Below are 24832 nucleotides of genomic sequence, written 5' to 3'. Positions count from 1 at the left end.
TTTACAGCATTTTTTCACACCTGCCTAAAACTTTTGCACAGTACTGTATATATGTGTGTGTGTGTGTGTGTGTGTGTGTGTGTGTGTGTGTGTGTGTGTGTGTGTGTGTGTGTGTGTGTGTATGTATGTGTATATATATATATATATATATATATATAATATACACACATGTGTATGTATACACATATGTATGTATGTATGCATGTATACATACATGTATGTATGTATATATACAGTTAGGTCCATAAATATTTGGACAGAGACAACTTTTTTCTAATTTTGGTTCTGTACATTACCACAATGAATTTTAAATGAAACAACTCAGATGCAGTTGAAGTGCAGACTTTCAGCTTTAATTCAGTGGGGTGAACAAAACGATTGCATAAAAATGTGAGGCAACTAAATCATTTTTTTAGCACAATCCCTTCATTTCAGGGGCTCAAAAGTAATTGGACAAATTAAATAACTGGAAATAAAATGTTCATTTCTAATACTTGGTTGAAAACCCTTTGCTGGCAATGACAGCCTGATGTCTTGAACTCATGGACATCACCAGATGCTGGGTTTCCTCCTTTTTAATGCTCTTCCAGGCCTTTACTGCAGTGGCTTTCAGTTGCTGTTTGTTTGTGGGCCTTTCTGTCCAAAGTTTAGTCTTCAACAAGTGAAATGCATGCTCAGTTGGGTTAAGATCAGGTGACTGACTTGGCCATTCAAGAATTTTCCACTTCTTTGCTTTAATAAACTCCTGGGTTGCTTTGGCTGCTTCTGTCCTGCGTCACATCATCAATAAACACTAGTGTTCCAGTGCCGCTGGCAGCCATGCACGCCCAAGCCATCACACTGCCTCCACCGTGTTTTACAGATGATGTGGTATGCTTTGGATATTGAGCTGTTCCACACCTTCTCCATACTTTTTTCTTGCCATCATTCTGGTAGAGGTTGATCTTGGTTTCATCTGTCCTAAGAATGTTTTTCCAGAACTGTGCTGGCTTTTTTAGCAAAATCCAATCTAGCCTTTCTATTCCTGAGGCTTATGAGTGGCTTGCACCTTGCAGTGCACCCTCTGTATTTACTTTCATGCAGTCTTCTCTTTATGGTAGACTTGGATATCGATATGCCTACCCCCTGGAGAGTGTTGTGCTCTTGGCTGGCTGTTGTGAAGGGGTTTCTTTTCACCATGAAAATGATTCTGCGATCATCCACCACTGTTGTCTTCCATGGACGTCCAGGTCTTTTTGCGTTGCTGTGTTCACCAGTGCTTGGTTTCTTTCTCAGGATGTACCAAACTATAGATTTTGCCACTCATAATATTGTAGCAATTTCTCGGATGGGTTTTTTCTGTTTTCGCAGCTTAAGGATGGTTACTTTCACCTGCATGGAGAGCTCCTTTAACCGCATATTGTCTGTTCACAGAAAAATCTTCCACATGCAAGCACCACACCTCAAATCAACTCCAGGCCTTTTATCTGCTTAATTGATAATGACATAACGACGGACTGTCCAGTGGGACATGCCTGGGGCAGTTCTGGAGGAGGCACCCAGGGGATATCATAATGACATGTCCTCAACATAATTGACACCTCCTCAACAGGCTCCTCTCAATCTGGAGGAGCAGCAACTGTACTCTGAGGGTCTGCTGAATCATAGAGCCTTCCCAGCCACCTTGTGAGGAAATCTAATTTCTGCAGCTTGTACTGAAATCTCATTCTTTTGAAATGTAGATTGGCTGGTAAACCAAGACTTTCACTTTAGACTCAGCTGCCGCATCAGCACCATTTACTGTTACAGCACCTGCAGAAGAGTTGGTGGTGCTCCAATTGCTTATTGATCTTGTGTTTCTATCACTTATGAAGAAGACCCTAAGATACTTGAACCCCAACCCCCCACATACCTGGAGAGAGCAATCTTTTCTGATAGAGAACCGTGACCTCAGACCTGGAGGTGCTGTTCCTTATCCCAACTGCATCACACTTAGAAGCAAATTGCTCAGTTTCCTTTTACTTTGCATTCTGTGTTAGTGACAAGCTAGTGATAACTTTGGTGTTTGATAAAAATTAACATGTTCAGATTCCTTTATCTGTAGAGTTTATTATTAATAACAATTTTTCTGAATAATAGTTTGTTAGTACACATTTTCAGAAAAATGTTTTTCGGTGAGTTTGTATGTGAGCACACCCTACAGAGAACTGGTGCTTCTCCCGATATTGTTTGTGCTTAATTCTTTCAGTGTACATTTTCAGTATTGCTAAAGGAGTCTCAAAATGCTGAATGTAACTCCTGCAGTGTCTAATGGTTTGTTTATTAGACAGAAACTGATTATACACTACCTGGCCAAAAAAAAAGTCGCCACCAAAAAAAAAAGGTCACACACTCTAATATTTCGTTGGACAGCCTTTAGCTTTGATTACGGCACGCATTCACTGTGGCATTGTTTCGATAAGCTTCTGCAATGTCACAAGATTTAGTTCCATCCAATGTTGCATTATTTTTTCACCAAGATCTTGCATTGATGATGGTAGAGTCTGACCGCTGCGCAAAGCCTTCTCCAGCACATCCCAAAGATTCTCAATGGGGTTAAGGTCTGGACTCTGTGGTGGCCAATCCATGTGTGAAAATGATGTCTCATGCTCCCTGAACCACTCTTTCACAATTTGAGCCCAATGAATCCTGGTATTGTCATCTTGGAATATGCCCGTGCCATCCGGGAAGAAAAAATCCATTGATGGAATAACCTGGTCATTCAGTATATTCAGGTAGTCAGCTGACCTCATTCTTGGAGCATATACTGTTGCTGAACCTAGACCTGACCAACTGCAGCAACCCCAGATCATAGCACTGCCCCCAAAGGCTTGTACAGTAGGCACTAGGCATGATGGGTGCATCACTTCATCTGCCTCTCTTCTTACCCTGATGCGCCCATCACTCTGGAACCGGGTAAATCTGGACTCATCAGACCACATGACCTTCTTCCATTGCTCCAGAGTCCAATCTTTATGCTCCCTAGCAAATTGAAGCCTTTTTTTTCCGGTTTGCCTCACTGATTAGTGGTTTTCTTACGGCTACACAGCTGTTCAGTCCCAATCCCTTGAGTTCCCTTCGCATTGTGTGTGTGGAAATGCTCTTACTTTCACTATTAAACATAGACCTGAGTTCTACTGTTGTTTTTCTTCGATTTGATTTCACCAAATGTTTAAGTGATCGCCGATCACGATCATTCAGGATTTTTTTCCGGCCACATTTCTTCCTCGAAGACGATGGGTCCCCACTATCCTTCCAGTTTTTAATAATGCGTTGGACAGTTCTTAACCCAATTTTAGTAGTTTCTGCAATCTCCTTAGATGTTTTTTCTGCTTGATGCATGCCAATGATTTGACCCTTCTCAAACAGACTAACATCTTTTCCACGACCACGAGATGTGTCTTTCGACATGGTTGTTTAAGAAATGAGAAGCACCTCATTGCACCAGTTGGGGTTAAATAACTTGTTGCCAGCTGAAAGATAATCGCCCATGCAGTAATTATCCAATAGGAGGCTTGTACCTATTCGCTTAGTTAAATCCAGGTGGCGACTTTTTTTTGGCCAGGCATATTATGTGGTTCTTTGAATTTAAAACACTGGCAAATATGAAATCTGGGCTAGAAATTGCACTGGTTTTACTAACTAACTATAAACTGTTGTTCAGAAGCAATGCAAATTTATTGTTGACTTTGGATTGTGTAAAGTAGTATTATCTTTCAGTCTGTTGCAATTATGTGAATATTTGCAAAATGTCTTTCTTGTCTGGCAATCTTAATACATAGAACAATTTCATTTGTGGTATCAGATGTAGTATCTGATTCTGTGTTCGTTATGGCTAATTTATTTCATTTTAAAGTGATTTTGATAAATATCTACGCATCTAATGTGGATGATAGAGACTTCATCCAAAATGCATTTGCATCCATTCCTAATGTGAACACTCATAATACTATAAAGGCTGGAGACTTTAACTATGTTTTAAATCCAGACCTGGATAGGTCTTCAACCACAGGGGTGATAAGATCTAACACAACAAAAACAGTTGCACAGTTTGTAGCTGATCATAACTTATCAGACACTTTGAGATTTCTAAATGCTGCTATGCTAACAACAAGCCATGGATTACAAGTGACATCAAGGGCCTTTTGAACCAGAAGAAAAGGGCTTTTAAAGGCGGTGATCAGCATGAGCTCAGGCGCGTGCAGAAGGAACTCTGAGTCCAGCTCAGGGCGGCGAACGAGCAGTACAGGAGAAAACTGGAGCAAAAGTTGCCGAATAACAACATGAAGGAAGTGTGAGATGGGATGAAGATCATCACTGGCTGCAGCTCAAAGCAGGGTGCCTCCATCGAGAGAGACAGGGAGAAATCAAACCTGATGAACAACTTTTTTAGCAGGTTTGATCACCCAAACCCACTCTCACCCCAGAGTACTGCATCATCCACCCATCCATCTGCTGATACCAGCATAGGAGAGAGTTTCCCCCAGCCACAATTACAGCAGCCCAGGTAAGCAGAGAGCTGAGGAGACTCCATGCCAGCAAAGCAGTGGGTCCAGATGGAGTATCGCCATGACTATTGAAGGCCTGTGCATTGGAGCTGGGGAGTCCTCTACAGTGCATCTTCAACCTGAGCCTGGAATAGGGGAGAGTCCCGAGGCTTTGGAAAACATCTTGCATCACCCCAGTCCCAAAGGTATCACGTCCTGGTGAGCTGAATGACTTCAGGCCTGTCGCCCTGACGTCACATGTGATGAAGACCATGGAGTGGCTGCTGCTTCACCACCTGAGGCCACAGGTCCGCCACGCCCTCGACACTCTGCAGTTCGCATACCAGGAGAAGGTGGGAGCGGCGGATGCCATCATCTACATGCTACAACGATCCCTCTCCCACTTGGACAGAGGCAGTGGTGCAGTATGAATTATGTTTCTGGACTTCTCTACTGCCTTCAACACCATCCAACCTCTGCTCCTTAGGGACAAGCTGACATAGATGGGAGTAGATTCATACCTGGTGGCATGGAACGTGAACTATCTTACAGACAGACCTCAATATGTGCGTCTCAGGAACTGCAGGTCCGACATTGTAGTCAGCAGCACAGGAGCGCCGCAGGGGACTGTGCTTTCTCCTGTCCTGTTCAGCCTATATACATCGGACTTCCAATACAACTCAGAGTCCTGCCACGTGCAAAAGTTCGCTGATGACACTGCTATCATGGGCTGCATCAGGAGTGGGCTGGAGGAGGAGTATAGGAACCTAATCAAGGACTTTGTTAAATGGTGCAACTCAAACCACTTACAACTGAACACCAGCAAAACCAAAGAGCTGGTGGTGGATTTTAGGAGGCCCAGGCCCCTCACGGACCCTGTGATTATCAGAGGTGACTGTGTGCAGAGGGTTCAGACCTTTAAATACCTGGGAGTGCAGCTGGATGATAAAATGTACTGGACTGCCAATACTGATGCTCTGTGCAAGAGAGGACAGAGACGACTATTCTTCCTTAAAAGGCTGGCGTCTTTCAGCATCTGCATGTTCTATCAAACGGTTGTGGCAAACGCCCTCTTCTATGCGGTGGTGTGCTGGGGAGGCAGCATAAAGAAGAGGGACGCATCACACCTGGACAAACTGGTGAGGAAGGCAGGCTCTATTGGAGGCACGAAGATGAACAGTTTGACATCTGTGGCAGAGCGATGGGCGCTGAGCAGGCTCCTGTCAATCATGAAGAACCCGCTGCATCCACTGAACAGTAACCTCTCCAGACAGAGGATCAGCTTCAGCGACAGACTGCTGTCATTGTCCTGCTCCACTGACAGACTGAGGATCGTTCCTCCCCCACACTATGCGACTCTTCAGTTCCAACGGCGGGGGGTAAATGGTAACATTATACAATGTTATTGACTGTTATACCTGCCTCACTCTCTCCACCTTGCACTTTTTAACTTGCAATGTGTTTTTATCACTCTTTAATTAATATTGTTTTTATCAGTATGCTGCTGCTGGTGTATGTGAATTTCCCCTTGGGAAACCTGGGGACCTGGGTTTGCTTCCCGGGTCCTCCCTGCGTGGGGTTTGCATGTTCTCCCGTGTCTGCGTGGGTTTCCTCCGGGCACTCCGGTTTCCTCCCCCAGTCCAAAGATATTGCAGGTTAGGTGGATTGGTGATTTTAAATTGGCCCTAGTGTGTGCTTGGGGTGTGGGTGTGTTTGTGTGTGTCCTGCAGTGGGTTGGCACCCTGCCTGGGATTGGTTCCTGCCTTGTGCCCTGTGTTGGCTGGGATTGGCTCCAGCAGACCCCCGTGCCCCTGTGTTCGGATTCAGCAGATTGGAAAATGGATGGATGGATTAATAAAGTGTCTGTCTGTCTGTCTTAATCTATACTCAAGAGCATAAGCCTTCTTCTCACCAGTATATCATTGTTAGTCAAGAATTGATTATTTCTTTACAGATTACACTTTTTTGGTCACGATCACATCTTGAAAGTACAACATTATTGTTATCTCCGACTATGCTTCTATGATCATGGTGCTCAAATCATTATGCCCCACAAAATCATCGCATAGCCAGTGTCTTAACCCCCTGTTATTAGATGATAAGCACTGTACAAAATTTATATCCAAGCAAACTGTTTTTTTTTTTTTTTTTTTAAAGAGACAAATGCATCCTCAGAGGTCTTTGCAGGAGTACTCTGGGAAACTCTGAAGGCATTTTATTTCATCTCCCACAAAGACAAATCTGAAACCAAGAAGACATCAGAGTTAACCAGTGAAATTACCAGAATAGAACAAGAACATGACAGGTTTCCAAATGAGGCACTTTAGTAAAAGACTGGCGTTGCAATCGAATCTCAACCACTTGACAACAAAAGAAATGGAACAACTAATTTTTAAATCGCGATTACTGTGAACACAGACTAATAAGATCTTAGCTCAACAAATCCACGAGTAGAAAGTTCACAAAGTAATACCAGTAATTACCAACACAGATAGAGACAAAGTCATTGACCACAAAAATATAATACACACATTTAGATAGTACTATAAGTCCTTAAATTCTACTCATTTTAAAGAAGACAAGACACAATCTAATGTGTTTTTATGATGCATTACAAATACCACATCTAGGTTCTCTCAGTGCAGATTAATTGTAAACCTCTGACACTCTCAGAATTACTAGATGCTATAAACTCACTTCAAAGTGGGAAAGCAGCAGACCCTGACGGCTACCCTGCTGAATTTTATAAAATATTTTCAATTAAGTTAGCTCCCCTTTTATGAGCAACATTTATAGAAGCTAGAGACAATAAAATTCTACCTCAAACTTTTTACCAAGCATTAATTACCGTCTTTCCTAAGAAAAATAAGGACTTAATACAATATGCATCATATAGATCAAACTCACTTCTGAATAATGATGTTAAGACTCTTCAAAGTTCTAGCTAGAAGGATTAAGAATGTGCATCCTTTGGTAATATGACAAGACCAAACTGGGTTTATTGAAGACATACACTTAGCTTCCAGTCTTCAATGCCTGTTTAATGTGATATATTCACCCATAAAGTCTAACACCCCGGAGATCATATTATCTTTGGATGTAGAAAAAGCATTTGATACGGTTGAATGGGACTACCTATTCATTACATTGCACAAATTTGGGTTCGGCCCCAACATATGTGCATGGATCAAACTACTGTATACCAGTCCAGAAGCTTCAGTTTGTATTAACATCATTATTTTAGGCTACTTCAAACTAGAATGTGGTACTAGACAAGGATGCCCCTATCACTACTGCAATTTGCAATCGCCATTGGCTATTCACTTTCTAAATGCATCTGAGATGCACAGGATTATCAGAGAAGGACTTGAACAGATAATGTCACTATATGAAGATGATATGGTACTATACAATTATGCATGAAAGTTTGTGATCCCTTAGAATTTTCTATATTTCTGCATAAATATGACCTAAAACATCATCAGATTTTCACTCAAGTCCTAAAAGTAGATAGAGAAACCAGTTAAACAAATGAGACAAAAATATTATACTTGGTCATTTATTTATTGAGGAAAATGATCGAATATTACATATTTGTGAGTGGCAAAAGTATGTGAATCTCTAGAATTATCAGTTAGTTTGAAGGTGAAATTAGAGTCAGCTGTTTTCAATCAATGGGATGACAATCAGGTGTGAGTGGGCACCCTGTATTATTTAAAGAACAGGGATCTATCAAAGTCTGCTCTTCACAACACATGTTTGTGGAAGTGTATCATGGCATGAGCAAAGGAGATTTCTGAGGACCTCAGAAAAAGAGTTGGTGATGCTCATCAGGCTGGAAAAGGTTACAAAACCATCTCTAAAGAATTTGGACTCCACCAATCCACAGTCAGACAGATTGTGTACAAATGGAGGAAATTCAAGACCATTGTTACCCTCCTCAGGAGTGGTCGACCAACAAAGATCACTCCAAGAGCAAGGCGTGTAATAGTCAGCAAGGTCACAAAGGACCCCAGGGTATCTTCTAAGCAACTGAAGGCCTCTCTCACATTGGCTAATGTTCATGTTCATGAGTCCACCATCAGGAGAACACTGAACAACAATGGTGTGCCTGGCAGGGTTGCAAGGAGAAAGCCACTGCTCTCCAAAAAAAACATTGCTGCTCATCTGCAGTTTGCTAAAGATCACGTGGACAAACCAGAAGGCTGTTGGAAGAATGTTATGTGGACGGATGAGACCAAAATAGAACTTTTTGGTTTAAATGAAAAGCGTTATGTTTGGAGAAAGGAAAACACTACATTCCAGTATAAGAACCTTATCCCATCTGTGAAACATGGTGGTGGTAGTATCATGGTTTGGGCCATGGTGTCACACCAGATACTAAAGCAAAGGTTCACATACTTTCAAGCACAACTGTATATATCCGATCCACAAAATACCGCACCTGCAGTCCTAACAGCACCAGCAGATATCAACTGATATCTGGACTCAAAATTAATTTGAATAAAAGTGGGCTTTTTCCAGTGAACTCTCTAGCACACAATATTAGGTCACACATCAGTTTAAATACCTAGGGGTAAACTTCACAAGTAAATATAAAGCTCTTTAGCAGGGAGAATTAACACTGTCAAGATGAATATCCTTCCTAAGCTTCTTTTTCTATTTCAAAGCATCCCCATAGACAGTACATTGAATCTAATTTCTTAAAAAATCATTTGTTAATCATAACCTTATTTATTTGGAATTCAAAACATCCATGCATACAAAGGTAGACCCTACAACCACCTAAAGCAGAAGGTGGCATGGCTCTACCTAACTTTCAATTTATTACTGGGGGGCAAATATACAAGCTATAAAAACCTGGATATTGACACGAATACATGAATACAAACAAGCATGCTCTGCAACAGAAATAAAATTCTGCAGTGCTTCTTTATATTTCCTGCTTGTACCCCAGTAAACACAAGTTATCATGAATATTCTAACAACCCAATTGCCTTTCATTCTCTAAGGATACGGAACCAATGTAGGAAGTACTTCAAGATAGAGAACCTTTTATCCATGGCACCTCTACTTGACAACCATCTTATTCTACCCTCTTAAACTGACACAGTTTTTTAATGTTTGGAAAACATACAGGATTAAAATATTTATTAGAGATTTTTTTTCAGTAAAACTTCATTTTGAACTTCCCCACATTACACTGCCTCCGAGTGCTTGTTCCATTCCCTTTTATTTGAGGATCACACAAACGCATGCTCAATCTCAACAAATTCTTGTCTTTGCAATGCATTAGAGCCTTTATTGATACTCCCCCAGGACATGGTGTCTACATGTTTATAATTCATATTCAACTTTATCATTATAATAGTGAACTACACTCATTTCAGTTGCCTTTTATTTTGGGACTGAAGGTCTGCATGTTCAATTAGTGTATTATTCATATACAAGTAAAACTCTATTCTTTAAGAATTGGACAAATGTAAATATTTGATGTATATCATATCTAAAGGGCAACCAAGAGACTGATTTTGAAAACTGCCATGATATTAATACGTAGTAATATGTTACATAAAGGAAAATGATGCTTAAAGACAGCTGATCATCTTTATTTACTTTCTATTTTCTTTGTATAGCTGGAGTGGAATATTTGGCCAGTCCAATTTCTTTGCAACTGAAACTGGTCTTTGCTTAATAAGTGAGCCTCTTGTAAAAATACTATCTTGGCATTTAGACCTGTTAGGTGAGAGAATACTTTCTTTCTCTTTAATTTGTGATTGAGACCTTTGATATTCCACCTCACAAAGTACACTGTTTGGTCATAGAGACATTGCTTCTGAACTGCCTTAAATTAAGACAGTACATTATTACATATGATAAGTTTAACTTTAATTTCCAATTTTGCCAGGAGTTATAGCTATGAAGCCTATTGTTGTGTTGGCACTTGGGTGTAAAAAGGATAGATTAGAAATAGCTTGCTCTTTTCCTCTCCCCTCGCAGAACCCCCATATTGCCTCCCCACGTGAGGCTAGACCACACTTCGCAAAGTCCCAGTCCTCTGACAAAGCTAGAGACAGAGCACGTCCAAAACAAAACAAGCCCCCCAGCAGCGGTGTACAAGGAATAAAGTAGAGATACAGTATCTCACAAAGTGAGTACACCCCTCACATTTTTGTAAATATTTTATTATATCTTTTCATGGAACAACACTGAAGATATGATACTTTGATACAATGTAAAGTAGTCGGTGTACAGCTTGTATAACAGTGTAAATTTGCTGTCCCCTCAAAATAACTCAACACACAGCCATTAATGTCTAAACTGCTGACAACAAAAGTCATTACACCCCTAAGTGAAAAATGTCCAAATTGTGCCCAAAGTGTCAATGTTTTGTGTGACCACCATTATTTTCCAGCACTGCCTTAACTCTCTTGGGCATGGAGTTCACTAGAGCTTCACAGGTTGCCACTGGAATCTTCTTCCACTCCTCCATGAAGACATCACGGAGCTGGTGGATGTTAGAGACTTTGCGCTCCTCCACCTTCCATTTGAGGATGCCCCACAGATGCTCAATAGGGTTTAGATCTGGAGACATGCTTGGCCAGTCCAGCACCTTTACCCTCCGTTTCTTTAGCAAGGCAGTGGTCGTCTTGGAGGTGTGTTTGGGGTCATTAGCATGTTGGAATACTGCCCTGCGGCCCAGTTTCTGAAGGGAGGGGATCATGCTCTGCTTCAGTATGTCACAGTACATGTTGGCATTCATGGTTCCCTCAATGAACTGTAGCTCTCCAGTGCTGGCAGCACTCATGCAGCCCCAAACCATGACACTCCCACCACCATGCTTGACTGTAGGCAAGACGCATTTGTCTTTGTACTCCTCACCTGGTTGCTGCCACACACGCTTGACACCATCTGAACCAAATAAGTTTATCTTGGTCTCATTGGACCACAGGACATAGTTCCAGTAATCCATGTCCTTAGTCTGCTTGTCTTCAGCAAACTGTTTACGGGCTTTCTTGTGCATCATCTTTAGAAGAGGCTTCCTTCTTGGACGACAGCCATGCAGACCAATTTGATGCAGTGTGCAGCGTATGGTCTGAGCACGGACAGCCTGACCCCCCCACCCCTTCAACCTCTGCAGCAATGCTGGCAGCACTCATACATCTATTTTCAAAAGACAACCTCTGGATATGATGCTGAGCACGTGCACTAAACTTCATTGGTCAACCATAGCGAGGCCTGTTCTGAGTGGAACCTGGCCTGTTAAACCGCTGTATGGTCTTGGCCACTGTGCTGCAGCTCAGTTTCAGAGTGTTGGCAATCTTCTTATAGCCTAGGCCATCTTTATGTAGAGCAACAATTCTTTTTTTCAGTTCCTCAGAGTTCTTTGCCATGAGGTGCCATACTGAACTTCCAGTGACCAGTATGAGAGAGTGTGAGAGCAATAACACCAAATTTAACACACCTGCTCCCCATTCTCACCTGAGACCTTGTAACTTGGAATTTGGACATTTTTCACTTAGGGGTGTACTCACTTTTGTTGCTAGCGGTTTAGACATTAATGGCTGTGTGTTGAGTTATTTTGAGGGGACAGCAAATTTACACTGTTATAAAAGCTGTACACTGACTACATTGTATCAAAGTGTCATATCTTCAGTGTTGTCCCATGAAAAGATATAATAAAATGTTTACAAAAATGTACTCACTTTTGTGAGATACTGTATTTGTTGGCAATACAGTCCAGGTACTATTAACCTAGAATATAATCTTATATAGTCCTGAAAGAATAAAAGCAGGGAATGATGTTAAACAGTACCCATGGAGAAGCAGATAAAGTAGGATAGTACAAACCTAATACAATATACCAAGAATATGATATTAAATAGTTCCCATTGGGGAGAAAAACAGAAAAAAAATATTAGAATTGTAATTAAAACGTAAAAGTAGCCAAGAAGGAAATAGAATGTATAATTATGGCAAAAGTCACATTCCGAATGGACCAAATTGCAAGTAGAATCTTCTTTGCCTTGCCAGGACACGATGTGACTCACTATTGTATTTCAAAAAGTGTTGCAGCCAATTTTTTTTAGCTCTTTTTCTGCTTCATCTGGAGAAGTAAAAATGTAGAACTTGCCTTGAATATTCACTGTCAATTTAGGATGATATAGGAGGCTGTATTTGATTTCAGTTTTCTGTAAGCGCTGTTTAATGCTGTAAAATGCGGCACGTTTAGCAGCTATTGCATGTGAGAAATCAGTTAAAATACGAATGCAGTTACTTTCAATTATAATCTCTTACTTCAGTCTGAGAAGTGACATCAAATTTAATTTATTTCAATCCACGTATACGATAAGATACTGATATTTTGATGTCTGATTTAAAGTCCTCTCCGATTATTTTAGAGACTAGTTCAGCTATGAATTTCACTGGATTTGGACTTTCCCGGTTTTCAGGGAAACCTTCAATTTTGATATTATTCCTTATGTATCCATATTCCAGTGCAGCTAGTCTGTCTCCAAGCACTTTGCATTCAGAATTTGCAGCCGTTGCTTTTTCGTCAGAGAGAGATGCCAATTTTTCAACTATTTCAATACAAGTTGGGAACATTTGTTTAACGTCTTCAACCTGGGCACCAATGATCTTAATTTATTCTCAAACTTATTTGCATTTTACTTTTTTTTTTTCCTCCATTTGTTTTAGCATGCCAGTAAAGGTTGCCTCAAAACAATTACTTAAATGATTGGCCTGGTCTTTAATGTCCTGAAGCAGCTTCTTGTTTGTCTTTTTTATGTCCTTTATAACTTTCCTTATATCCTTTACTGTATGTCCCCCCCCCCGAGAGTAGTAATCATTGCGGTAATCATTGCCTTCAACTCAGACTGTTTGTTTCTGTTTTCTCCATGCTCCGCGGGTGTAGTAGCAAGCCCTGTTGGAGTCGGTGCCACTGGCTTACGAAGGGGTACTAAGTTCCATGCACAGTTCCAATGAACCTTCTGGAATCCACATGTTCTCCTGGCCTAACTAACTTGCAGTTTCGCTCCCACTTTCGCTCTTGGCTGGAGCTGATGCTGCAGTGTCAAGTCCCTGGAGATTTACTCTTTCCCTCTCTCTCTGTTCCAGGTCACACTCTGGCAGGCCGCACCTTGAACGTGAACTTGAGGCCTGTTTAGACTTAGATGAAGCTTTGGCCGTCTTTTCTGTTTCTTTCTGAGCATGTGATGGAAAAAAAATTCAGATTCAGAAAAGTTGTTTTCAACCTAAATGACCGATTATTGAAGAAGTTGAGGTTCATTCTGTTCTGTTGTGGCTTAGGTCCATTGAATTATTATTATTTATTTATTTATTTTTTTTTATAAATTTCATCCTGTATTGCTTACTTTAGAAAATGGTTAATGCTGGTTGTTGAGTTATTAGTGACATGTAGGTGAACAAAACTGTTTGATTTTGAGAGAAAAAAGGCTGTGTATTTCAGACTAATTTTCAAGTGCAGTGCAAACAGTAAAATGAAGTGCACTTTTCAGCATGTGTATTACGGTGGCAATTCTCGCCATTTAGATGATGTGAAATATAACATCATAATAAGTAGTGATGGCAACATTGCGTTAACCAGTTTTGGGTTATGTATTTCCCTGAAAACAAAGTAAATGAAAATAAAGGGGGGGGGGGGGATAAGTGCAATTTGGCTAAATACAACTGATGATGGGGGGAAAAAAAGACGTAAGTAAAAAAAACTGTAATTTTGCAATGGAATGAAATTGTTATCATACTTGGTTGCGGAAAGGAAAAAACAGGAGTTGCTATCTCTGATGACATCACGGTTTTGGTATGTGTTTATGGAATTGTCTGACACAGAATGTGATGGGATTTGTAGTCTTCACTTCAGGATTGCCACAAGGTTAGAGAAGAAATTAATAAATGGTTATAAACATTAAATATGTATTTTGCTGGATCAATTGAGTGAATTTGACTGATTTGAGAACTGGAATAATTTAGGGATTATATTTGATTCCACTTATGTATTTTTGGATTTAAAGGCTGTTTGAGTTACTGAGATCCTGTACTTTCATAAGGAAGTGAGGAGAGATGTCTGTGTTTGTAGATTATAAAAGTGTTTGTTTAAGCATTTCATTTGTATAGTTTTGTATATGATAAGTTACTGATGGTGTCTAACTTGTCTATGTGGTGTTTGGTTTTCTTCATCCTGAACTCATTTGAAGACTTATTCATTGTGTCGGGGAGTATCAATACTGATGTAAAAGATAAGAAGGTGTTGGTGTTACATATGTGTTCTAAGTATTATTCTTGCAGTTTCTGTGGAACCAATGTTTTGCTTTAGAGTGTGTGCCTGTGTTCTATGTTGTCATGTTTGTTGTTCAGTGTCAGTGAAACGACTTCTGCTTTTTGGCAGACTTTGAGGAATGGTCATAGATGCTGTTGGTTTTTTTGGCCAAACATGGTAAATGTCTTAGTGGAAATTTTCAGTTTTTGTCCTGCCTACATTTTATGTCCCTCAGCTGACATCTGTGTCATTGGCCTTTAGAATGTGCTTCACTGTGACAGAGTGTATCAGTTTGTTTTGGGTTGGAAGTTGATTGTGGTAATGCTGCTAAGACTTTCCTGTTGATGTCTCTGAGGTTCGATCCATGTCAGCAGTGCTACATGTACTCTTTGTACCCATGATTCCATTTTGTTTGCATGCGGCTATGCATTTCTTGTCAGGAGTTGTGCACTACTCTCTCTTTGGTGGCTGCGAGAATGACTTTAAGCCAAAATTTAGGCCCACTGTGAACTGGACATCTAAATCATGGGTCGCATTGCATTTGTCAGGGCAAAGCTGTTGATTGAGACCAAAATCAAGCTTCAAAGTGCAGGGTGCACTACATTTTGCATGACAGATGGGTAACTCTTAAAGTTTTATATACAATTAAGAATTAAAAGGTAAAGGCAACTTGCCCTTTAATATCGGTAACTGTGAGCAGATTTATATAATAGTTATATTGCTTCTCCACAGTCTCCATGCTGGTCGATGCACTTCTTATATGGTTCAACTAACATCTTCTTTCCTTAGGGGAAGAAGCCTTTTGGCTGCTCCTGAATCCATGTCTTCACTGCTTCTTTAACCTCATCATTAAAAATGAAGCTGCAACCACTTAGAGCTTCATTAAATGGAGCGAAGATGTGATAGTCACATGATGCTAGATCAAGGCAGTAAGGGAGATGTGAAAGACATTCAAATCTCAGCTCTTGCATTGCCTTCACCATTACAGCTACTGCATAGGGACATGCATTGTCATGAAACAGCATTTGGACAGCATTCGTCTTCTTTTGCTGTGAATTGCAGGTCTCTCTCTAAGTATTGCACAGTACGTTGCAATGGTCACTGATCGTCCATGCACCTGAAAATGTGCCAGAATAGGACTCTTAATGTTCGGAAAGGAAAAGATGTATGTTTCCACTGCATGTTTTACTTTCTTGCTTTCTGGCACACAGTGATGATCTCATTTCTGGTGATAATCCACTCCAAAACGCTCAGATTTTCTTCATAATGTTTCAGGAATTGGGTCACAACCTCAACATACAGTTCCTTGGACAGAACAGTAAGCTGTGTGGGTACCCATCTTGTACAGATTTTACTTTGTCATCATGCACTGTGGCATGTGCAGATCCATATCTGATATCCAAATGTGCAGCAACAGCAGACAATGTAATTTGTTGGTCTTCTCTAATAAAGGCTTAAACCATGTCAATGTAGGCTTGTGTGTGCAATGTTGATGATCGACCAGATTAAGCCTCATTGGTTGCACTTGTTCTTCCCACTCTAAACCTTTCTACCCATTCATAAACTTTTCACTTCGGTACTGAACCAGCATCCTTTGGGCAGAGGGGACTAAATTTAAATTCACCAAAGAAATTTCACTATGCTGTGTTGTTCAGCAATATTGCAGTCCCACAACAGAGCATCCATGTTCATTTGACCTTGGCTTTAACTAGACTAATGGCAGAGTGCTGTGCGTGCTCAAACTACAAATAAGTCATCGCAAATGTGTTATATATTTTCAGCTTTGATCATATGTGACAACTGCAGTTTTCAAATTGCCTTTTATTTTTGATTTGCCTTTGTTTACAGAATTATTCTATATATATTCACTTCCGGCTGGGAGAGGACACAGACGCTGGCTGTTCGCCGCTTCTCCACGCTATATTCATTACTTAAGTATTTTTATTACTTGAATATCATTTTAATTGTAGCTGTTTTCTGGATATTATACAGAACTTTAGCATTTAGCGGCTATAATTTGCTGTTAAAACCTTACAGCGTTTAATATCGTTGCTTTTGGAGAAATCCTACCTGTGACATTTGTTGGCCCGACTTGCGCTGTGTCATCGGCGCTGGCCTGTATCGGCCCGCTATTACATTTCCTGAATGTCGGCTCTGTCGTGGGGATCTTGGTGATTGTCTTGCTTCTGGAGTCCTTTGCAATTTGCACCACAGCTGTCCAACTGTACTATTTACATCGGGGCCATATCTCCTCCGCTCGCTGGCATGCTTCCATATCTGCCATCGCAACTGTTTGAGCTCAACAACCACAGCCTTCCATTTGACATCACAGTCATCAAACAACTTGGACTCCTGTATCACCCCCGCTATAGGGAATCTGGTCGGTGGTTTGTTTACATCAAGACTGGGAGCTCCATTCCGTCCTTGTGGTCAGCAGCACCTCGCTCCATGGCAGCCCGAACATGTCATCCGAGCACCATTACCACGGAGACTAAAAACACTGCTCAGTGGCGGTCCAGGCAAGACGGAAAGCCTGGAGTGGGTTTCAGCTTTCTTCGTCCTCTGGTTAAAAGCAACACCTCCCTAAACATCAAAGTTGAACTTTTTAATGTTCAGTCCCTGACAAATAAAGCCTGTCTAATTTATAATCACATTGTAGACAGGGGGATTGACATTATTTGTTTGACTGAGACCTTTCATAATTCCGAGGTATACTCCGTTTTCAACGAGTCCTGCCCTCCTGGGTACACCTACCTTGAAAAGGCCCGCAGCTCTGGATGTGGCAGTGGTCTGGCTGTAATTCATCGGATTGATTTGCAATTATCACTTCTCCCCCTTCCTAAATTCTCAACTTTTGAATGCCTGGCAATAAATTGCAAGCATCCACTTTTTATAACAATACTTCTTATTTACCGACCACCAAAACAACACCCTGATTTCATTACGGAAATGAATGAGCTGCTCTCATCTTTCTGTACAACATCATCAAATGTACTGATTCTTGGAGATCTGAACATTCATGTGGACACTCCCTCTAATTATTCTGCTGCCCACCTCTTAGAGCTCCTGGACTGTCTAAATCTGAGGCAACTTGTCGAGGTCCCCACTGACAACAAGGGCCATACCCTCGATTTAGTCATTACTGATTCAGTCCTCCTCTCAGACCTCCAAGTACTTGATCTGGGTGTTTCCGATCACAAAATTGTTTCAGTGGATTTACCCACAAATTCACTATACTCTAACCCACAGCGCTGTATCCGCTTCAGGAACCTGAAAAAAATAGATTTGACTGATTTAAATGCTGACATTAACATCTTCTCCATTGCTCCCCACCTTTCTTCTGCCAGTGAAGTAGTCGATTACTACAACAATGGGCTCCAGAACATCCTTGAGACCCATGCCCCAGTTAAATCACGAGTGGTCTCTTTTTTGTAAAATCTGCCCCGTGGTTTACAAGTGAGCTTCGACAGATGAAAACAGCTGGGCGAGCCCTCGAGCGGAGTTTTGTTGCAACCAGTTTAACAGTCCACAAATTAGCTTATCGGGAACACCAAAAACACTACTCCAGGGCACTGACCACTGCCAGATCTCAATACTATTCAAATTTAATCAACAACAGTCCTGGAAATTCCAAACAACTTTTTTCCGTGATAAACCATTTACTCAATCCTCACACCTACGCCTGTAATAATTTCACAGAGGAGCAATGCAATAATTTTATTGAATATTTCACCTCTAAAGTGGACAGCATCTGCTCCTCATTGTCTGCCTCCAGCCCTCCATCGCTGGATGTTTCTACATCAAAGCCAATGGGCTGCCTTTCCCAGTTCCTCTGTACCACAATTAAAGAAGTTGAGGACATCATACAGAGGATGCGACCTTCAACGTGTTCATTGGACTCTTTTCCTACTCCTCTGGTAAAAGCTAATGTATCAGATATAAGCTCTCTTATTGCTGACATCATTAATCACTCTCTCCAGAGCGGCTTAGTCCCACTGGCCTTGAAAACCGCAAAAATTAGACCTCATTTAAAAAAATTCTCTTTGGATCCTGAAGTGATAGCAAACTATCGTCCGATCTCCAACCTTCCATTTTTGTCTAAGGTTTTGGAAAAGGTTGTTTTGATTCGGCTTCAGGATCACATCAAAAAATTCAATCTGTTTGAAAAATTTCAGTCTGGTTTCCGAACTTCTCACAGCACAGAGACAGCCCTGGTCAGAGTCACCAATGACCTCCTGATGGCTGCTGACCAGGGCTCTCCATCACTCCTTATCCTCCTGGACCTTAGAGCTGCATTTGATACGGTAGATCATAATATTCTCCTTCACCATCTTCACTATACAATTGGACTTTCTGGCATTTCTTTCGAGTGGATCAAGTCCTATCTTACAGACAGGACTGAGTATGTGGCCTTGGGGGATGCTAAATCTCATACCCACACTGTCACCTGTGGAGTCCCACAAGGATCAGTCCTTGTGCCGACCCTCTTTAATATCTACAAGTGCTGGTCATAAAATTAGAATATCATGACAAAGTTGATTTATTTCAGTAATTCCATTCAAAAAGTGAAACTTGTATATTGGATTCATTCATTACACACAGACTGATGTATTTCAAATGTTTATTTCTTTTAATGTTGATGATTATAACTGACAACTAATGAAAGTCCCAAATTCAGTATCTCGGAAAATTAGAATATCAATTAAGACCAATGCAAAAAAAGGATTTTTAGAAATGTTGGCCAACTGAAAGGTGTGAACATGAAAAGTATGAGCATGTACAGCACTCAATATTTAGTTGGGGCTCCTTTGGCCTGGATTACTGCAGCAATGCAGCGTGGCATGGAATCGATCAGTCTATGGCACTGCTCAGGTGTTATGAGAGCCCATGTTGCTCTGATAGTGGCCTTCAGCTCTTCTGAATTGTTGGGTCTGGCGTATTGCATCTTCCTCTTCACAATACCCCATAGATTTTCTATGGGGTTAAGGTCAGGCGAGTTTGCTGGCCAATCAAGAACAGGGATACCATGGTCCTTAAACCAGGTACTGGTAGCTTTGGCACTGTGTGCAGGTGCCAGGTCCTGTTGGAACATGAAATCTGCATCTCCATAAAGTTCGTCAGCAGCAGGAAGCATGAAGTGCTCTAAAACTTCCTGGTAGACGGCTGCGTTGACCTTGGACCTCAGAAAACAATGGACCAACACCAGCAGATGACATGGTACCCCAAACCATTACTGACTGTGGAAACTTTACACTGGACCTCACGCAGCGTGGATTCCGTGCCTCTCCTCTCTTCCTCCAGACTCTGGGACCTTGATTTCCAAAGGAAATGCAAAATTTACTTTCATCAGAGAACATAACTTTGGACCACTCAGCAGCAGTCCAGTCCTTTTTGCCTTTAGCCCAGGCGAGACACTTCTGACGCTGTCTCTTGTTCAGGAGTGGCTTGACACAAGGAATGCAACAGCTGAAACCCATGTCTTGCATACGTCTGTGCGTGGTGGTTCTTGAAGCACTGACTCCAGCTGCAGTCCACTCTTTGTGAATCTCCCCCACATTTTTGAATGGGTTTTGTTTCACAATCCTCTCCAGGTGCGGTTATCCCTATTGCTTGTACACTTTTTTCTACCACATCTTGTCCTTTCCCTTCGCCTCTCTATTAATGTGCTTGGACACAGAGCTCTGTGAACAGCCAGCCTCTTTAGCAATGACCTTTTGTGTCTTGCCCTCCTTGTGCAAGGTGTCAGTGGTCGTCTTTTGGACAACTGTCAAGTCAGCAGTCTTCCCCATGATTGTGTAACCTACAGAACTAGACTGAGAGATCATTTAAAGGCTTTTGCAGGTGTTTTGAGTTAATTAGCTGATCAGAGTGTGGCACCAGGTGTCTTCAATATGGAACCTTTTCACAATATTCTAATTTTCCGAGATACTGAATTTGGGACTTTTATTAGTTGTCAGTTATAATCATCAACATTAAAAGAAATAAACATTTGAAATACATCAGTCTGTGTGTAATGAATGAATCTAATATACAAGTTTCACTTTTTGAATGGAATTACTGAAATAAATCAACTTTGTCATGATATTCTAATTTTATGACCAGCACCTGTATATACTACCCCTGGGTCACATCATCCGCAAGCATGGAGTTTCATTCCATTGCTATGCCGATGATATGCAGCTCTATGTGAGAATGGATTCGACTTCTCTTACACCTCCATCAACTTTTTTCTCTTGCTTGGATGAGATTGAGACGTGGATGTCCAAGAACTTCCTCAAGCTGAACAGCACCAAAACTGAAGCTCTTTTAATTGGCACCCCCCATCAACTTCGTTCCTTTGTAAATTGTATTTCCTTTTCTGACCGTATCATTACCCTCTCCTCTTCTGTTACAAATCTGGGTGTCAAGTTAGACTCCCATCTGTCATTTGATATGCATATCCATCACCTTTGTAAAATTGCATTCCTTCATCTCCAAAACCTAGCCAAACGCCATCCCTGCTTCTCCCTCTGTGATGCTGAAAAGCTGATTTATGCCTTTGTCTCATCCAGATTGGACTATTGTAATGCACTCCTCATTGGGATACCCAACAAGAGCTGTCAAAAGCTCCAACAAATTCAAAATAGTGCTGCAAGAATCCTGATGAGGGTGCAGAAATATGAACATATCTCACAAATCCTTCGGTCACTTCATTGGCTCCCTATCCATCTCCGTATCGAATGCAAACTCTGTTTATTTACCTCACCAGTGTATCCGTGGAAATGCTCCACAATATCTTAAAGAACTCCTTATATTACAATCCACTACAAGAAACCTCCGTTTTACAAATACCCACTGCCTTCTCAGCACTTTGAGATTTACTGCTAATGTAAAGTGCCCCTATAAATAAAATGCATTGTTATTATTATATAAGTGTTACGGGGTGTAAAATTACACTTTTCCAGGGTGGTAGAGCTTGCTCATGAAAAGTTGACAGTTTTAATAGGGAGCTGAAAAAAGTGAAACCACATTTATGTTAAAATGGAATTTAGCCAATAAAATCAAATATTTATATTGATATAGTGAATGATCCATGTTGAAATGCTTTAAATTTTAGTTGGTAGTCTCTTTACAGAAATGGTGGTAGCTCTTTTTATCCAGTTATTTAAAATACAATGATTATTCTCTGCAAAAATATAAGGAGTTATGCTTTTTTAATACTGTTGTTTTTTAAATATAGATATGCTTTGCTTGGTTAAATGTGAATGTAACACTATACAGTAATCCCTCCTCCATCGCGGGGGTTGCGTTCCAGAGCCACCCGCGAAATAAGAAAATCCGCGAAGTAGAAACCATATGTTTATATGGTTATTTTTATATTGTCATACTTGGGTCACAGATTTGCGCAGAAACACAGGAGGTTGGAGAGAGACAGGAACGTTATTCAAACACTGCAAACAAACATTTGTCTCTTTTTCAAAAGTTTAAACTGTGCTCCATGACAAGACAAAGATGACAGTTCTGTCTCACAATTAAAAGAATGCAAACATATCTTCCTCTTCAAAGGAGTGCGCATCAGGAGCACAGACTGACAGAAACAGAGAGGAAAGCAAACAAATCAATAGGGCTGTTTGGCTTTTAAGTATGCGAAGCACCGCCGGTAAAAAGCTGTTGAAGGCGGCAGCTCACACCCCCTCTGTCAGGAGCAGGGAGAGAGAGAGAGAGAGAGAGAGAGAGAGAGAGAGAGAGACAGAGAAAAACAAACAGTGAAAAATCAATACGTGCCCTTTGAGCTTTTAAGTATGCGAAGCACCGTGCAGCATGTCGCTTCACGAAGCAGCTGCACACAGAAGGTAGCAACGTGAAGATAATCTTTCAGCATTTTTAGACGAGCGTCCGTATCGTCTAGGTGTGCGAACAGCCCCCCTGCTCACACCCCCTACGTCAGGATCAGAGAAAGTCAGCGCAAGAGAGAGAGAGAAAAGTAAGTTGGGTAGCTTCTCAGCCATCTGCCAATAGCATCCCTTGTATGAAATCAACTGGGCAAACCAACTGAGGAAGCATGTACCAGAAATTAAAAGACCCATTGTCCTCAGAAATCCGCGAACCAGCAAAAAATCTGCGATATATATTTAAATATGCTTACATATAAAATCCACGATAGAGTGAAGCCGCGAAAGGCGAAGCGCGATATAGCGAGGGATCACTGTAATGCATTAACGCAAATTCATATTTTTAAATGTTTAATATTAATATAGTGGTTTATTTTATAGACTGCTAGATTTTATAGAAAGCATACATTCATCCATTGAATAACTGTAGTAGCAGTTAGTAATATACTTAAGGATATTTCAGTGGTCTGGCACCCCTTCCACAGATGGTTCTGATGCTGCTGGGATACGTTCTGTCCACCATGACCCTGAGTGAAGCACATACTTGTAATGGATGCATAGAATATTTGTGCCCTTTATTAGAATTGCTATAAGGTCTACAGCAGCAATAAGGAGATAAGATGATATGATGCCTCACTGTCTAGTACCTCAGTTAACACAAAATCTTTTAGATTTGCCACCAATTCCAAAGCTGAATTATTGCCCTTGACATAAAACTCCCAAAATGCAAGATTTAGTTTTATAGAGCTTATATCAAATTGTTGATATGAAATGTAAGGAAGATTATGGTTGAGTTTTCAATTATGAAATAAAAGACGGAATTAAATGCTAAAGCCTCTTGCTTTAAGATTGAGCTGTTTAATAATTTTGAGCATTCATGAGAATTGTCAAATATTGACATGCACTTCCTTATTGGCTAGTCAGCAAACAACTCTTATTGTCCACAAGAATCAAGTTACTCACTTGCCTGTTTTCAAGTGACTATATCTTTTGTGTCACAGGTGCAATAGAACAACACTGCCAAAACCCAAGTTATCACATAAAGTTTGCAGATTTCATTGCATACATACAAATCAAATCTATGTGTATGCCAAATGTGCTATATACACACTAGGGGAATATGCATTTGCAAAATGTGTCACTTGTAATTTGGGTTAGTGTCTTATGCATACAGACTTAATAGTGATCTAACTACAGCTGGGATAGTGCACCATTCTAGTGCAAAGCACACTTATATAAACACCCACCCTCACTCACACATTTAAAGACTCCAGGCAACTCAAGCTTTCATGTTGCTGAGATAATAAATGAAGCACTTGGAGAAAACCCATTTCATACCCAGTGAGAAAGTTGAAAGCCCAGGCTAGATATGAAAGAGTCAAACAGTTGGCTAAGCCTTAAGGCAGCATCACTAGCCAATGACTTATCATGCTAACCCACAAAAATGAAACCTATCATGAACCTTATTGTATACAAACTGACATTATGTGAAAGAAAATTATATCAGTATGTCATTATCTTTGATAATACTAGTGTCAACAGTTCACTTACATTTGTAGTCATTTAGACAGACTTAAACTTTCATTTATCAAAATAGCCACACAAAAGCGTGGTTTCATTCACATTAATGCTCATAATGTATGCATTATGATAGCAGTATATAAACAGAATAAAATGATTGTGTTAATAAATATAACATAATTTCATCAAGCTTTATCTAACCTCAAATGTGTGTCCAAATGAAAATTTATATTAATGGTTATATTTCAATGCTTCCTCGAACATTTAAATGATTGAATTTTTTTTTTTTTTTGCAACATGTTTTTTTAACATGCAAGTTGTAAATCCTTCACAACATTGCAGTATCAACACTTTTTTTGTTAAACACCACAAGTGTTTATGCAACTGAAATATACTAAGCCTTTCTCATAGCCACATTAAGAGTACTCTGACATTTTTTTTGAAACCCTGCATTCAGTCAGTGACAAAACTGTCAACAAAGAATGATCCAGGGAATACTACTTAAACATTTTTCATTTTGCTTGTGTAAATCAGCAAAAACTTTATTGACTCTCTTTAGAATGTCCTGCTCCTGTTTGTCCAAAATGCTAATGGAGCTGGTGGAATGTAAAATGTCATTAAATAGGAAATGTATATACAGCAGGGGTCCACAACTC

General features: G+C 40.5%; 1 protein-coding gene across 1 annotated transcript in view; it reads left to right on the top strand.

Annotated features, from left to right (window-relative positions):
• tpk2 (thiamin pyrophosphokinase 2) overlaps nt 1-24832 on the top strand; it is a 164681-nt gene that overhangs the window by 119289 nt on the left and 20560 nt on the right. The gene's annotated exons all lie outside the window — the stretch shown is intronic.

The sequence above is a fragment of the Erpetoichthys calabaricus genome, chromosome 11, assembly GCF_900747795.2.
Source record: "Erpetoichthys calabaricus chromosome 11, fErpCal1.3, whole genome shotgun sequence".
NCBI classification, from domain to species: Eukaryota; Metazoa; Chordata; class Cladistia; order Polypteriformes; family Polypteridae; genus Erpetoichthys; species Erpetoichthys calabaricus.
Note: the sequence above shows the minus strand (reverse complement) of the source record. Positions and strands in the feature narration are given on the sequence as shown.